This window comes from Mustela putorius, unplaced genomic scaffold, assembly GCF_011764305.1.
Source record: "Mustela putorius furo isolate JIRA1106 unplaced genomic scaffold, ASM1176430v1.1 tig00003942_pilon_pilon_pilon, whole genome shotgun sequence".
NCBI lineage: Eukaryota > Metazoa > Chordata > Mammalia > Carnivora > Mustelidae > Mustela > Mustela putorius.
In genome coordinates this window covers 1,544,967-1,560,280 of record NW_025422087.1, presented here as the reverse complement: position 1 = coordinate 1,560,280, position 15,314 = coordinate 1,544,967, and the positions used below count along the sequence as shown (strand labels likewise).

The 15,314-nt window shown below is 38.6% G+C and overlaps 1 protein-coding gene across 1 annotated transcript in view; it reads left to right on the top strand.

The window, feature by feature from the left end:
* The first annotated feature begins 8,124 nt into the window (after positions 1–8,124).
* The window catches only part of LOC123389044 (ligand of Numb protein X 2-like), a 59,467-nt gene continuing 52,277 nt past the window's right edge, over positions 8,125–15,314 (top strand). The window contains 4 exon segments of the mRNA XM_045069671.1: positions 8,125–8,405; positions 12,254–12,443; positions 13,924–13,959; positions 14,389–14,436. The gene's annotated coding sequence lies outside the window, so the exon portion shown is untranslated.

The following is a 15,314-nucleotide window of genomic DNA, read 5'->3' as shown; positions in this document are numbered from 1 at the left end:
ACAGCAAATACAAATTCTTTTTGATTGGACTGTCTCTCTACGATAGGTTTCAAATAATTCTCACAATTAGTTTTCAAAGGAAAATAATTCATCACAACAACATCAATAAAACTAGTACACAAGGAAACAATTCTCAAGAGATCATTGGCAGTTACAACCTGATGGCAATAAAAGATTTTATAATTATCAGGCTTTGTTTATAAAGCAACTGTTTTATTTCAAGAAATTAAAGCCCCTTAAAACATCTGCAGTGTATGGGAAAATGATTTTTGAATGATATAGAAAATATGAAGAAGAACCAAATGTAAGTTCTACACCTGAAATACAAAAATTGGAGTGGAAAACTCATTGGGTGAGTTTAACAGATGAGACAAATTAGAAAAAGAATTAGAAAACTGGAAGTTACTAAAAGAAGATTATACACAAAGAAAAGGAATACAGAGAGACAAAAAGATTATATGAAAAGAGGTTAAGAAAAATGAAGGATAGAATTAAAAGATCTAAAGCAAACTTGATCATAGTTTCACAAGAATAAGAGAGAAGGAGAGCGACTGGGGCAAAGATAATATTTGAAGAGACAATGCCTCATTTTTTTTTTTTCAAAATGCATGCTAGACACCAATCCAAAAATAAAGCAACCAACGAATTTCAATTATATTAAAAAGAAATCCAACTCTAGACACAGGCTAGTGAACTACAGGTTCACTATGGTGAATTCATTATGGCAACACCAAAGACAAAAATGGGGATTTTAAAACCATCTAGAATAGAAGTACAAATTACCTCCAGCAGATCAACAATTAAACTTATAGTAGACTTCTTATCAGCGATAGAAGCCATGGAAGATTGCAATGGTATCTTCCATATACAGAAAGAAACAACTGACAATCTCAAGTACTTTTCCCAGGGGCACCTGGCTGGCTCAGTCAGTGTGGCATAGGACACCTGATCTCAGGGTTGTAAGTTTGAGTCCCATGCTGGGTGCAGAGATTACTTGGGAAAAAAAAATTTTTCAAAAAATGAATATAAATAATAAATAAATAAAATACTTCTCCCAGGAAAAAATATCTTCCAGAAAATGAGAGTAGGGAGGAAAATTCATTTTTCCAACAAACAAACAAACAAAAAGATGGAGTTTGCCATGATCCATACGAAAGCAAATTTTAAATTTATACTTCAGAATAAGTAAAATGATCAGAGATGGAAGATCTAAGCTACAAAAGAAATGAAGATTTTTTTTTAATGTAAAGAAATGAATAAATGTAAATAAACACTGGCTGCATAAAATAATAATACTCAAGTTTTATAAAATTGAGAAGCAATTTATATATATGAGTGAGGATTGAAATAAAGTATCTTAGGATCCTTGCATCATCTTGGTAGAAATTAGGAATGCTAGTTAACTTTCGTCTTAAAAAGTTGTGTGTAGGGACGCCTGGGGGGCTCAGTCAGTTAGAGCATCTGATTTTTTATTTTAGCTCAGGTTATGATCCTGGGTTGTGAGATCAATCCTGCTTAAGATTCTTTCTCTTTCCCATTTCCTCTGCCCCTTCCCATATATCCCCACCCTACTCTCTCCTTCTCTTTCTCTTTCTCAAAAAAGAAAAGAAAAGAAAAAGGCTGTTTATAGCTTTTAATTGCTAGGGAAACTGCTTTTAGAAATAACATATAAATTCCAATTGAATAGAAGATGAAAATGGAATTGTATTTGCCACAGCATAAAAATGATGTCAGATGTCAATGAACAAATTTAACAAAATACATGTAAGATATTTATAGAGAATGTTATAAAACTTCAAAATGGATGGATGAAAAGATATGTTGGGATAGATCTATCTCAATTTCTCTCTATCCCCCTGCCAACACACACACACACACACACACACACACACACACACGAAGACCTCTTTTTTTTTCCACTTCTACATGTCTAAGTAACTTGTTATGGGACTCTTTCCTTTTTTTTTTTTTTTCCGTTTTAGATAATCTTCATTTACTTACTTCAGTGAAGGTCAGAATTTCAGTATCTTACATCATAGGTACCTGCTCCCAGACTTACACCTATAAAGGTATTCCTATAAGGTATGCAGACACTTTACAGTGGAGAACTTTGCTTAGTTAGCATGAATTCAGAGCAAGGGAAAAAATCATGTGGATAGGCTGTTCTCATTCAGCCAAAGTCTTGATGCATCTGTAAATCCTATTGGGAGGAATCAACTGCAGGACAAGATAGTAGTGTTTCTGGGCCAGGGAAACGTCTGGCACAGCCCTGAAGGTTCATTATTATAGGGGTGTATCAAGTAAGCCTAATTTAGGCTTTATTGCCGAAAAAGTCTCCTTCTGAGGGTCCTGTTGTTTCTTTAACTACACCATTTGGCCAACTAAGTTCCTGTAAGTCATGGTCTAGACACCAAACTGTGTCTTTCTATGGAGTCCTTAAATGTTAGTTCTTTGATTAGTTTTGTTTTGTTGCATCTAGTTATAACTTCCTTTGTCACCCAAGTTCTAGAGGACACCTAAATTTTTCCTTGTATGTGCCAACAAAAACAACTTACAATAGAGATGTGACTATTGTTATTGGATGACTTTAATGAAATGGCATTTTCTTAATTAAAGATGGTAGATTTTTGCATCAAAATTAAAAAACACAATAAAGCATTCAATAAACAATCATGATACTTTGAAATAATGAGGAATCAGAATCTCCTGCATTCCTTTCTCCCTAATGCTTGTTTGTTTGAACAGTCTTAAAAAAAAAAACACCAAAACACTTACTTCCCCTACAAAATGTGTGAGAGTTGTCTGATACTATGATTCATGTGAGATAATATTAATATTTTAAAAGCAAATGTTGTTGCTTTTATAATTATGTTTACTATTTGACACCTAATGAGATATCATAAGAGCAATTATATTTCTTAATTTGGTTGTTTCTTAAATAAACATAAGTCATTGAAAGAATAAGAATATTTCATTTGACTCCATTTCTTCACTTTAATTTTAGGTATATTATTGCAGAAGATGAAATCTATGGTCAGAATTCTTTCTGGAATCAAAGCTATCTAAATTCAAATCTCATTTCTGCTGTTTACTATCTGTGTGAACAGATATTAAATTATTTAATTACCAAATAATTTACTAGCTATAATTTAATAATTACAAAATTATTTAATTTCTCTACTCTCGGTTTACTTATTGGTAAGTAGTAGTACTTACCATCATCTTCTCCACTAAGTTATTTGTGTTAGTTAAATGATGGAATGAAGAGAAATGCTCAAGCGTAGTGGCTGGCCTCAACGAATGCTCAATAAATAATAGGTGTGAGCACGTGTGTTTTAAGAATGCATCCCAGAATGCCTGGAGATGTCTGCGTGCTTGCTGATCCTCATCCTCCTCTTCAACCCTGAGTTTAGGAATTTATATGGATCAGGCTGTGTTCCTTGAGGAGAATGGGTGACGGAACAAACATTTGTTCTTATCAGAGTGACTGTACATTGTATGCAAGTGATCACACTCTGTATTCTATACCTGCGGGTGAGGACGAGCACCTGGCCCAGCAAAGTGCATGCAGCCAAGTTAACCGATATGCCTCAGTCTCATACGTGGAGGGAGAAATATTATATTTCCAGAGGTTAGTATAGCTTTCATTGTCTCCGGATTTGAGAGTTCGGAGGCTGGCTTGCTCCTCATTCTGTCATAAAGAAGATAACTCATCATTTTTCACTGTATCCTGAAGGTGTGACTTTCTCTCTGAATCCTTTAGATGAGCAAATATTGATGATTTGCCCAAGTGGTATCCATGTCTGATCTTTCTGTCCGTTCACACTGGTTATTAACATTGGTGGATACAGTGGTCAGTCATGCTGTATTCTGCATAATCCCTTAATTGAACACTGGATTCTTATGGGGTGAAACAGGCAGTAGCTTTTTCTTCACAGTTTCCCTTTAAGGCTGTTTTGTTGGTTTTCCTTTTACCTCTCAATAACTTTGTACGATTACTCTGGATTTAGAAAAAACTTATTTTTAGGAGTCAAGAGTTTAGTTTAACATAAATATAAATTTGCCCCTCTATCCTATTCAAAGACTCTTTTTCCCTATACTTCCCTGGTTTGATAACAGTGGGGTTGGAGGTATGGACAGGGTTGGGGGTAACTGTTCTGCTAGGTTTGTTTCACTTTCTCCCCATTTGTTTACTGGCCTTTTCTCCTTGAGAGCTGGGTCTCAGATTCTTGTGTGGCAGATGCCTGAATGCCCCTCTGTTTCCCTTGGGCACTCAACCAGTTAGTTACTCCTTCCCCCATCCCCTGGGACCTCCAGATCTTCTCAGTTCCAAAATAAGTGCAACTCTCTCCTGTTCATTTCTTATGAACTGTCTAGCTGTCACTTTCTGATATACTTGAGCCCTGGCTATTCCTTTTTGTGGGAGGCCACAATAGGGCTTGAGATGAGGACCAATCCAGGCCCTGACTTGTGGCTCCTTTAAAGGCTGAATAGCCGAACAAAAGCCTTAGGTCGATAAAATCGAGTAGCATTGAGAAAGGGTCTGTGCTATGTGTTATGCGCTCGCCTACCTGACTTCCCACATGCTTGCTAAAAATGAGAACAATTCGGTTGGGGTCATAAGTTCGTGGCTGGTCCTTGCTGCCCTAGTACAGCCCATAAATTACTTTCAGGTTTGCTGTGTCAATACAGAACAATTGTACCGACGTCAGCCATTTGGTGTCACAAAGTCTGCTTATAGTTCATTGTGAAACTTATTATGGGAACTCGTGGTTAACTAGACACAGATGTATTGCTTCTCCTATTATCACTATATATATGGCCTTAATGCTTTGAATAAACTTAGCACTGTTGGACATCCTCCTCAGCGCTCCTCCTGCCCCATCTCTCTGCTTCTCGAGTTCTTTTCTTCATCCTCTTACCCTCACGTTCCTGGTCGATTTGTCGCACCGGCCGTGACACCTTTTCCTCTAGATTCACTTGAAACTTCTCTGTATTCCAAGTCTGTCTCCCATGTCTCAATAACAAGACCTACCAGTAAATCTGTCAAGACCTACCAGTAACTCTGTCTTCCCACATCTCCTTGCACATGTATACACAGTTGTGCTTAAAATTACTTTTAGAGGATTTCTATTCCTTGTAACCAAAAGAGGTCTAATCAAGCAGTGGGAAAACTGGTCAAAGAGAATTGAGGGAAATTTTGTGCATGCTATGGAATAGTCTTGTGAATGTATTTCTGCTCCATGACAGTGCATACTGAGTCCATCACGTACCATGAATTGTTTTGTTAAGATGTGAGAACAATAAATGCAGATACATTCTCCCTCTTTGGCTCCTATGTTTTTGAGACTAGAACTCAACTGTGCTCTCTGCTAGCAGAATAAAATTAGATAACAGGATATTTTGTTTTTGCCTTTATCACTATATAGTGATCCTATAGAGAATCTGGACTTTGGTTCATCATGGCTATTTCCTGTTTCTTCAGTAACACATACAAAATCTATCTTTTAGTGTGGGTTCCTACTTAAACTGGTATATTAAGTTTAGCTATGAATAACAGAGACCCAACTATGATAACTTTTTAAAAAATTTTTTCTTTTTTTTATAAACATGTATTTTTATCCCCAGGGCCTACTCTGATAACTTAACACGGAAGTTGATTTTTTTTCTTTCATTTAAAAGAAGTCTGAAGTGGGAGCTGGGTGACTTAGTTGGCTGAGCATCTGCCTTAAGTTCAGATTGTGATCCCAGGATCCTGGGATGGAGCTCCATGTCAGGCTTCCTGACAGTGGCAGAGTCTGTTTCTCCTCTCTCTCTGTCCCTCCCCCTGCTTGAGCACTCTCTCAAATAAATTTTTTTTACGAAATCTTTTTTTTTTTTTAAGATTTCATTTATTTATTTGACAGACGGAGATCACAAGTAGGCAGAGAGGCAGGCAGAAAGAGAGAGGAGGAAGCCAGCTCCCTGCTGAGCAGAGAGGCCGATGTGGGGCTCGATCCCAAGACCCTGGGTTCATGACATGAGCCAAAGGCAGAGGCTTAACCCACTGAGCCACCCAGGTGCCCGGCATTGTGATTTTGAACTCCACGTTGGATGTAGAGATTACTAATAAAAAATTTAAAAACAAATAAATAAAATTAGCTTCATGTAAGACTCCCTGTATTGCTTTTCCTTTCTTTTCTTTTTTATTCATTTCTTGGGAGATGAGTGAAAATTTTATCAGGAAACAGATCATTATTAGATCTATTCTTGGAAACTTCTGTTTTAGATTTAGGCTCCAATTTTTAATATGAAAAATTTCAAACCTGTAGGGAATTTCAGAGAGCAGTACAATGAACACCCATCTATCTTTGTTGTAGAGTCAGCAGTTATTAACATTTGGTCGCATTTTGACTGTTGATCTAGCTTTCTATAAATTTTGTTGTTGTTGGATCTTTTGAAACTTTAATAGGATTTTTATAAAAAGTTAGGACACAATATAAAACTTTAAAGTAAATAGATCCCCAGGAATAAATTCAAGACAGAGGTCAACTGATCATATATAGGCTTTAAATCATAATTTCTTTCTTGGTTATTTCAGAGGATTAGACCATATATATTGCGGATCCACTTAAATAGACTTAAGATTCCAGCTTCTTTTCTATGTTAGAACTTCTCAAATGATGCTTCTCAGAGTTATTCTGATCTGAGGATACCACGGAAACAAACTTCTTTAGCCATTTTAATGCAAGTTGAAATTAATTTTTTTTTTACAATGCCTTTTGGATTATTCAGTTTGCTTCTGACATTAGCAACATCACCATACAGCCAGTAACTCTGCAAAAGATGGTTTTCATAGCATGATTCACATAATATAAAACAACAAAGGGAAGGAATGTGGTTTGTTACATAATTTAGAATCTGAATCCTTTGCTTCCTCCTTGGAAAGTGGTAATTCCCATAGAATGGATATACGGATTCAGGTCCCCCAATGTCAAAGAGGAATATGGGAAACATCCTTTGGAATAGAATGTGTTATTGTAAATAAGGACAGTTAAGCCAAATGACTGTGCTGCATGGTTTTGCCTGGATGCATAGACTTTAGGCTTAAATAGGCATGAAATTTACATGGACATTTTACATCAAGCTTTGCATTTAATAACCACTTTGCTGGCTTATAGAAACTGCTTTCTTTGGAGTTCTAGTTCTGTAGAATAAAGGAGGTAAAGTGTTTTCTTTTTGCTAATATGACAAGCAGAAGAATTTATATGAGAAAAGGTCTTTGAGGTCCAGTCTTACACTCGGTGTATCTGGAGTCATGTTATAGATTGTAATACTGCTGTTCATTAAGTAGTCTGCTTTCCATCCCTGCAGCTCTCCTCTCTATGGCAGCTCAGGGGTTACTTCTGCACAAGTTAAACTACTCTGCTAGATGGAAGACAAAAATGTCATACTAAAACTTTTATGAAGTTAAAGGAATACTTTATCAATTTGAATGGCTCCCCCCAAACTCAAACTTTTATCTAACTCAAATTTCTCACTTTCTTTTATAAACTTGTATTTTATTTATTTAGCTTTTTAAAAGTAGACTTCACACCCAACATGGGCTTGAATTCACGACCCTGAGAATCAAGAGCTGCATGCACCAACCAATCCATCCAGGTGCCCTTGATAAACTTATTTTTAAAACTGTTTGATTTACAGAATGATTGAGAAGTTAATTCCGATATGGCCCACATCAGTTTCCCTTATTATGAATATAAATTACTCCCTACTACATTTTTACATGCACTTTTCTTCCAGCTAACCTTACATGTTTTATTAATCAACATATAAGCTGTATGTGCCAAGCATTTTTTTACAATATTTTATTTATTTATTTAATTGACAGAGAGATCGTGAGAGAGAGCGCCGGCAGGGGGAGCGGCAGGCAGAAGGAGAGTGAGAAGTAGGCTCCCCGCTGAGCAAGGAGGCTGGTGCTGGGCTCCATCCCAGAACCCCGCTGTCCAACCCTTCCCCCCCCCCCCCCTCGCATCCCGCACTCTCCTAGGATGCCCTGCGCCGGCGTGATCCACTGCTCCCATCCCAGGGTGCCTTGCGCGGCGGGCTCGCTCCCGGTTACGAGCGCGCGGCGGGAGCCGGAACGTGCTCTCGGGTGGTTGCCCCGCCCACCTCGGCCTTGTTTGTTCAGCCTCTAGGGCTTGAAGTTCCCGCCAGTTCTCGGCTAGGCAAGAGCGATGCTGCCTGGCCCGCCTTGGCTTTGAGGAGAGGAACGTCCAGAACCCCTGCAGCTTCCTTTCGGCGCTGAACCCCGGCCGCCATGTCCACGGGGTTCTCCTTCGGGACCGGCACGCTGGGCTCCACCACCGTAGCCCCCGGCGGGACCGGCGCAGGCGGCGGTTTCTCCTTCGGGACGGGGCATCTCGGTAACTGCGCTTCTGCGCCTTCCCGGCCTGGTCCTCTCCGTGAGATCCCGTGGGTGGGCCCGTCCCTCTCCCTTCGCGCCGGGTTCCTTTCTAGTGGGTCTGCGAAAGAGAAAGACAGACTTGTGCAGCGCCAGCCTCATAGTCCTGCCGTTCGGGGGCCTGGTCGGGAGGGTGGTCATAGGGTTGTGAGTCCCCAGAATCCACAATGGTTCACCCAGTGTCCCTGTCCAGTGGGGTCTGGCTGGGTGAAAGGGCCTGGGATTTCACGCTGAGCCCTAGCAGTGCGGCAGTCTGAGGCACAGAAGGGATGAACGACATTGTGGGTCATTCTGGGCTTTCAGAAAAAGACAATAGAAAAATTTTAAGGGGGACAATTAGAGTTGTATCGCTGATAATTCAGAATTCATTGCAGGATATACGGCTTTGGACATTCCACTGCTTTAATGATTTCGTGGTATTCTAAACGAGCTCACCTCTTGGTACCTCATGGAACCCTGTCCTTTTTTACTGCAGGTTTTTGTTTTAAATACGTGTTGCAGCATTTCTTGGTGGTCATTTTGAACAGTGTGCGTAGTAGTATTCGTGAGTGTTATGGTGGAATGACTCACACTGTCTTCTAGTTACACTGAAAACTGTAGGTAGCATATTTATCGTTTTTGTGCAACCTGCTAAAGCACCGCTTCAGGCGATGACGAAATACAGTCAGCAGAGGTTTAGAAAGAGACAATAATAGTCAAAGGTCATTTTCATGGTGAGAGATTTAATTTTTAGAACTCCGACTCTTTAAGGTAAAAGGGGAGGAGTTCATTACATCAAGAAGTGTGCATAGAAAATGTTACAAGGTATCTATCTCCTGAAGCTTGAGGGATGTCATTGTAGAGTAAAAAGCCAAAAGTATCTTCCTTATATTAAAAAGGGGAGGTACAGGGGCGCCTGGGTGGCTCAGTGGCTTAAGCCTCTGCCTTCTGCTCAGGTCATGATCCCAGGATCCTGGGGTTGAGCTCCGCATGGGGCTCTCTGCTTAGCAAGGGGCATACCCCCTGCTTCTCTGCCTACTTGAGAGCTCTCTCTTTCTCTCTCATATAATAAATAAAATCTTAAAAAAAATTAAAAAAAAACATAATTTACCAAGAAAAACGGGGTAGGTACAGACTACACAGTCAAGGAAAAGTCTGGGAAGTTCCCTTAATACCTCCTTTTCTCTCTGCACCCTTAATCAGCAAGGCCTGCTAATTTTAATTACCTAGTTTCCATTTGCTTCACTCCAGTGCCACCGCCCTGTTGCAAGCTCTTGTCATGCATGGAACAGATATTTACTGAACACAGTTCCATATAATGGACTCTGTTTTAGATGGTGAAATAAATAAGGGTACTGGCTCTTTCTTCCAGGTTTTCAACCAGTAACCCTTCTCCGATTTGGCGAAAACTATTCCTATCATCTCCTACTTAGATTAGTTCAATGCTATCGCAATTGCTGTGTCAAAAATATCCTTTTTTTTTCTTAAGATTTTAAATATTTATTTATTTTATTATTTGACAGACAGAGATCACAAGTAGGCAGAGAGGCAAGCAGAGAGAGAGGAGGAAGCAGGCTCCCTCCTGAGCAGAGAGCCAGATGCAGGACTCTATCTCAGGACCCTGGGATCATGACCTGAGCCGAAGGCAGAGGCTTTAACCCACTGAGCCACCCAGGCATCCCGATTTGGTCTCTTTAGGTAAATCATTTTAGGGAAGTTACTCTCCAAGCCTCAGTTCCCACATCTGGAACAGAGATGCTGATGAATAAAGTACTTAACATCATATCTGGCACTTGGTAAGTGCTCCCTAAATGTTACTTTCTAAGTCCACATTAGGGCATGCTGGAGAACTTAAAACAATATTCCTGACCTGATGGAGTCAACAGTAACACATTCTGATGAGCCATTGGCAGATAATAGTGGGTTGAGGCAAAACTTGGTCCTGTTTGGGGTAGCTTTTAAATAAATTTCTCTCCTGTAGAGAAATTTCTCTTTTGCTTTCTTGAGTAAGAAGATACCACTTTGAAGTATTTCTTCGGTAATGTTTTCACATTTAATTATGAAACAGTGCCTTGTGTCTTCAGTTATCTTAAGTTGTCAAGAAATTTTAAATATTTAGTCTAAAAATACCTAATTTCAGAAAAAATAAAAATAAAAAAAATTTCATTGTGCGTCTTTCTATATTAATGGAATAGCAGTAAAACCAAATGGGATCACTGAATTATTTGGGAGGGAGGAGAGCATAACTACCATTTCCTTAATTTGAGGTCTTCAAAATTTGCCAATAACATTTATTAAAGTACCTTTTTAGCTCAGTTGATTAAGTGTTCACAGTTTTGTGCTTTGTTGGTAATACCTTAAACCCTGTTTTGCCAACCTTCTGTACTTCACATACCCATGTTCCTAGAGATAATTTTAAAATCAATGATAAACTAAGACACCGGGCCCGCTCCATTTTTTTTGAAAGATTTTATTTATTTATTTGACAGAGAGAGATCACAAGTAGGCAGAGAGGCAGGCAGAGAGAGAGGAGGAAGCAGAATCCCCGCCGAGCAGAGTGCCCGATGCAGGACTCGATCCCAGGACCCTTTTTTTGACCCCCTACTCAGTGTTGATGACTGGTTTCAAGTTCTGTTCCTCTCACAGTGATTGGCTGGTGTAATACATTGTATAAAATGTGTTTAGTTGAATTTATTAAGTTCCTAATGATGACAGTAATAACATTTATTAAGTGAAGTTAATTCACCATGCATAATCTCTCAATCTTTTGCAAAAAATCTGTTAAGTGGGCACAGTTATTAACATTTTGCATATAAGGAAACAGAGATCAAGAAGGCTAAGTTATGTCACACACGTCCCAGGACATTGGAGAGTTGGCACTGGAACCCAGCCATAACACCGCTACCTCCTTAAATTGCAGTGTCCCAGACATAAGCTTTTTAAAACTGACCTTGACTTCTCGTGGGATTATGTCTGTTTGGAAGGGCAGGCAAGAGAGAATAAAGATACCTATATAGGATGAATGGGAGCTCCCATTATGTTATGTGTTATAGTCTCTTTTAACTCTCTTGTACAATTTTTGAAGTGTTAGGTTGTTGAGACATTTTGTTCATTTTAATAATTTGGTCTCCCACTATAGTTAGCAAATATGAGCCCTTGAGTTTTGATAAGAACATTTGAAAGTTGTGAACTTTGTTCACATCAGTTGCTATCACCAGCTGTTCTTTTTGAGCTTTCAGAAACTCTGAAGAGAATTTCTGCTTATGAACACATAATCTGGATAGAGGGTAATTACTTTGTATTTTCCTCTTGTCAGATTATGTTTCTTTTCCTCTTCTCACCCCTACCCCAGTTCTTGATGCTGTTTTGGTGACAAGAAAAGTAACTGTATCCCCCTCTCCCTTTCTAAATCCACGAATATGGTGATAAATCAACAGAGAGGTGGCAAAGATCACTTAAAAGAACTTTTCTGAGTATGTTTTATTTTTCTTTATTTAGTAGTTGGGAAAGAAGAAATGTATTTAGAAATATGAACTATACGTGAGTCATTCATGAGGAAAATGATCCACATTCATAGGACTTCTCTGTGGCCATTTTAAAATATGCTGTCAATAAAACTTAGAAAAGGAGAATATGTGATACTGTTTATGATTTCCTTGGGATCTGAAATCTTTTGTATGTGACTTATTTTTAAAGAGAACAGGAGACTATTTGAATTGGGTTGGTTAAAAATAAATTGTTAGTTCTTTTTGTATTCTATGGCAATATATTGAATATGTGAAAAGAAAGAAAATGTTTAACCTTGAAGAGTTAATTCTTATTTTTCTTTAGGAAATACTGGTTCCAGTAGACTTTATTTTGTGTTCTTTATAAATAAGCAACCCTTCAGTGGGTCTCAATTTTGGAACTCTTGGAAGCACTGCAACTCCTGCCACGACATCTGCTCCTTCAGGTGGTTTTGGAACCGGGCTCCTTGGATCGAAACCTACCACTGGGTTCACTCTGGGAGGAACAAATACAGGTAAGGAGGATTGTCACATTTCAGGGAGTAGCTATGGGATATTCTTTTTAAGGTTCTGGCTTATATCTCTGCCCTTTATAGGGATTGTCATTGGTGTCAGACCTAAAAAATGGTAAATATTAAGATGGAAAGATATATAGGGATGTGGACTTAAGGGCCAGTGGTAGGCCTCACATCGGTTATGATCTATTCTAGTGTAAACGAAAACACCCATTTAGGGGTTCTTGGATGGCTCAGTTGGTTAAGGGTCTAACTCTTGATTTCCACTCGGGTCATGATCTCATGCTTGCATAATGAGACCTTCTTTGGGTTTTAAGCTCTTTGGAGAGTCTGCTTGAGATTCTGTCTCTATTTCCCTATCCTCCTGTTGCATACTGCACCCCCCACCCGCAAGCTCTTTCTCAAAAATAAATAAATCTTCAAAAAAGAAGAGATACAAATTTTAAGAAATGAGATTTTTTAAAGAAAGATTTTATTTATTCATCAGAGAGAGCGAGAATGAGCAGGGGGAGCAGGAGGCAGAGGGAGAGGCAGGCTCATCACTGAGCAAGGAGCCCATTGCAGAACTTGATCCCAGGACCCTGGGATCATGATCTGAGCTGAAGGCAGCTGCTTAACCAACTGAGCCACGCAGGCATCCCAAGATTTCTTTTCAAAATAACTTCTTTTTTGTTATACTTGACACAAAAAGATATACCTCTTTAAATATAAAGAATTAATTTAATTTTTACATGAGAGTATATAATGCAGTGTTTCACCTTAGTGAAGATAAATCAAGTTTACCAATTTGGACGTTTTTTAATCTGCATATATGGGGCAGTCAGCATCCTTTCTTGCTATAACATTATAATTTACCTTCCTAAGAGACGTTTTAAGTTTTTATATTATTAAAAGAGTTGTTTCGATGGGAAAAGGGCAAAAGGTCAAGGTTTCTGGTAGACATTTCGATAATAAAAATCTGTTTTTTAATACTTAAAGATATTTGGTTATTAAAAATATGTGTCAGTAATGCTGCCATTTCAAAATCTTATTTCTTTATTTACTCTTTATTCTGTACCCACAGGGCCTCTTGGTCTCTGTTACCACTTTATGCATTGACATTCCAGCTTTGATTGCCACTTTTCACAGACACACATAGAAAATGTAAGAACTGCAGGAATGCGGGAGCCTCCAGTGAGCTCCTTGAAACGACTTTGTGTGCCAGTGTTGGCTTAGAGTAGCTTTTTTTGTCCTTGCCTAATGTTGTTATAAGCAGTAGTTGTTTGCATTTATAAATCTTATTCCCTATATAATTATATATAGCCGTTAATATGAAAACCAGTGCTCTAGGAAGAACGTTTCTATTAGCGGTCATGGTAGAAGATACTGGTTGTTGTAGTATCATATCCTGAGGATGACTCTAAGTCTTGCCATTGTAATAACCCCGCCAAAATGTCATCTGCCATTGATGATTAAATTTTATTTCTCTTTTTGTCCCTAGGAATAGCAGCAACTATAACTACAGGATTAACTCTGGGTAAGAATTTTTGAGGAAAGTACCCAGATCTGTGGTTTTCTTCTCTTCTCTTTCTTATTATCTCACAGAGCTGGGGTATAGAAGGAAGCATGTAAGGAACCTAATAGATCACAGACACTGACTCATTATACAGCCTTTCAGTACTGGAGTTTTTAAAAAAGTCAATGACTTTTTAATTCAGGAAAAACCTTTAAGTAAAGAAATGGTTTTTTCTCTGGAGGTTTATTTTACATTGTATTTTTATAGTCATTTGAACCCGTTTAGTGGAAAAAAAAAATGGCAACAAACTCTAGACCAGAAGTCTTAGAATTAAGCCCTGGTTGTAATTCCAAATCATTGTGAGGTCTTAGGTAGTCATGTAGTATCTGGCAGCTTTTGGTGATCTGTAAAACAAGGGTAGGACTGAAAGGTTTTTGTATTTCTTTCCAGCTCAAAAATGCCATGGTTCTCTGTAGCGATACGCCAAAGGGAATGTGAGTAAGTAGAATGACAGTTAATAATGTCAAAGGAGGGAGAAGGGGTGGTGGTTATGGACATTGGGAGGGTATGTGCTTTGGTGAGTGCTGTGAAGTGTGTAAACCTGGAGATTCACAGACCTGTACCCCTGGCGATAAAAATATATGTTTATAAAAAGTAAAAAAATAAAAAAAAATAATGTCAAAGGAAATGAATGAATGAAAGGACAGTGAGGAAACTCAGTCAAAGTGAAATTTATTAATTTAATTAACATTTGAAGTAAACCAAAGATTGGTGGACTTTGTTCATTTGGATGCTACTCACCTGTGACCAGCAGAAAGTGTAACCCATCTGTTCACTACCAGAGTTTTGGACAGGATTGGCTTTGGGGCAAGCAGTTGGATTCTCTTGTTTTCTGAGATTTTAGAACCCATACAGGATTTTAGAGCACTGTACCCTGGCAGGAATTTCTGGTTGTTGTAAGGGCAATCCAGAAGTTTAATTTCTGACAGCTGCTTCTCTCAGTGCCTTTAAGGAAAGCCAAAATGCAGGTCATTATGTATTTCCTCATAATAGTTTTGAGCAGCTATTACTTCCTAACTCTGTGGCCTTGGGTATACATAATGCTTTGAACATTTAGTATTAGCTGTTGGTGTGGTGATGATACTGGTGGTGCAGGTGATACCAATGTTGTCAAGAGCATGAGCATGAGTAAGGCATTCAGTGGGTGATGAGGTGAAGGTGACTGGCAGGTATAGTAACATGTTCTTGTATGACCTGATAAGTACTCTAACATGTATGAAAGGCACCAAGAGAAGTAGAGGAAGATAAGAGTAGAAGTTTATTTTGGGGGCAGGAAACATCATTCCTGATGGAGACGTGCAACTGCCCAGTCATAA